A 2,784-nucleotide genomic window follows, 5' to 3' on the forward strand; every position below is an offset into this window, starting at 1 on the left:
AGGTATTAAACTCAGCAACCCAAAGGAAGGTTATTTACCGTGGATGTTTGGCACCAGAAGGATGTCTTTTGTTTGTTTAAATAATCACTTGATTAGAACCTTTCGCGACAACCGCCATGCGACGTCCTAAGGACTAGTAAAGTAAAGTAAAGCCCTGAGAAAGTCCTAAAAAAGCTCCTGACATAGTCGTCAGTGACGTCTTGAGAACTTACAGGGAACAAGACACAGGTCTCTCAGAGAACGTTTCCTTGGGACCATCATGCAACGTCCTAAGGACTAGTACATTTTAAGTACTGAGAACATCCTCAAAAAGGTCCTGACATGGTCCTCAGTGACATCTTGGGAACTTACAGGGAACAAGACACAGGTCTCTCAGAGAAGGTTCCCATGAGACCATTGGCGGTCTGTGCCATTTAAGATGAGGGAGGACACTTTTTTATGAGCATTTCTATTACAGCATATTGGATGACAGTATTTCATGTTCCAGCTCAATGTAACATTCATAGGTTAAGGTCTACTACATGATACTCAAATGTTCATCATGAGGCTGCTACAACCTAGCCTATAAATAAGAGTTCTTCAATGTAGGTGCACAAGTTGAGAGACATTTCAGTAATCAAGGTGACAGACATTGACACATTCAATACCGACTTGCACACTCTTTCATGTATCTAGCTGATCCAGGGTGTAGCCATTAGTCCAATACTTGCAAACAAAGTTTCTATTGGACAAATTCAGGTATGTTTATCCCCGTTACGTTTGCTTCCATTTAAGAAACGTTTTTCAACAGAATCGGTGGAATGAATACACCCCTGATCACATGCAAACACAGTTCATTCTCATAGCAGCCACATACAAACAGCATGATCCCTTTGATTGTTGTATAATTACTTCTCGCATCTATGCTCTCTCCTCCTCTCACCTTTTTCCTTCGCTTGTGGACTTCAGTGCACAACAACACATCAGCTGTCTGTGACCAGGCAAAAAAAACTTTACAGGCCTTCATATCATAACCACTAACTGCCAACATAATTGTCACCATATTAGCTAACGTCATGTATAGCAGCTACAATCCTGCAGTACAGTGTGTAGTCAGCAAGCAGCTTACACCGACGGGCCCGTGGCAATAAATTAACAGAACCAAAAGCCTATCTTGACTTGGAACAGTTCCAGTGTTGGATAGCCATAGCCAGCTAAGTAACCTAGCATCCCTCTCTGTTTGAGCCAGGTGTTGATTAGGCTAAACTAGCAAAAATACACTGCTCAAAAAAATAAAGGGAACACTAAAATAACACATCCTAGATCTGAATGAATGAATGAAATGTTCTTATTAAATACTTTTTTCTTTACATAGTTGAATGTGCTGACAACAAAATCACACAAAAATTATCAATGGAAATCAAATTGATCAACCCATGGAGGTCTGGATTTGGAGTCACACTTAAATTTAAAGTGTAAAACCACACTAGAGGCTTATCCAACTTTGATGTAATGTCCTTAAAACAAGTCAAAATGAGGCTCAGTAGTGTGTGTGGCCTCCACGTGTCTGTATGACCTCCCTACAACGCCTGGGCATGCTCCTGATGAGGTGGCAGATGGTCTCCTGAGGGATCTCCTCCCAGACCTGGACTAAAGCATCTGCCAACTCCTTGACAGTCTGTGGTGCAACATGGCGTTGGTGGATGTGAGCGAGGCATGATGTCCCAGATGTGGTCAATTGGATTCGGGTCTGGGGAACGGGCGGGCCAGTCCATAGCATCAATGCCTTCCTCTTGCAGGAACTGCTGACACACTCCAGCCACATGAGGTCTAGCATTGTCTTGCATTAGGAGGAACCCAGGGCCAACCGCACCAGCATATGGTCTAACAAGGGGTCTGAGGGACTCATCTTGGTACCTAATGGCAGTCAGGCTACCTCTGGCGAGCACATGGAGTGCTGTGCCGCCCCCCAAAGAAATGCCACCCTACACCATGACTGACCCACCGCCAAACCGGTCATGCTGGAGGATGTTGCAGGCAGCAGAACGTTCTCCACGGCGTCTCCAGACTCTGTCACGTCTGTCACATGTGCTCAGTGTGAACCTGCTTTCATCTGTGAAGAGCACAGGGCGCCAGTGGCGAATTTGCCAATCTTGGTGTTCTCTGGCAAATGAAAAACGTCCTGCACGGTGTTGGGCTGTAAGCACAACCCCCACCTGTGGACGTCGGGCCCTCATACCACCCTCATGGAGTCTGATTCTGACCGTTTGAGCAGACACATGCACATTTGTGACCTGCTGGAGGTCATTTTGCAGGACTCTGGCAGTGCTCCTCCTGCTACTCCTTGCACAAAGGCGGAGGTAGCGGTCCTGCTGCTGGGTTGTTGCCCTCCTACGGCCTCCTCCACGTCTCCTGATGTATTGGCCTGTCTCCTGGTAGCGCCTCCATGCTCTCCACACTAACGCTGACAGACACAGCAAACCTTCTTGCCACAGCTCGCATTGATGTGCCATCTTGGATGAGCAGCACTACCTGAGCCACTTGTGTGGGTTGTAGACTCAGTCTCATGTTACCACTAGAGTGAAAGCACCGCCAGCATTCAAAAGTGACCAAAACATCAGCCAGGAAGCATAGGAACTGAGAAGTGGTCTGTGGTCCCCACCTGCAGAACCACTCCTTTATTGGGGGTGTCTTGCTAATTGCCTATAATTTCCACCTGTTGTCTATTCCATTTGCACAACAGCATGTGAAATGTATTGTCAATCAGTGTTGCTTCCTAAAGTGGACAGTTTGATTTCACAGAAG

Source organism: Oncorhynchus kisutch, linkage group LG21 (assembly GCF_002021735.2).
Source record: "Oncorhynchus kisutch isolate 150728-3 linkage group LG21, Okis_V2, whole genome shotgun sequence".
Taxonomy (NCBI): domain Eukaryota; kingdom Metazoa; phylum Chordata; class Actinopteri; order Salmoniformes; family Salmonidae; genus Oncorhynchus; species Oncorhynchus kisutch.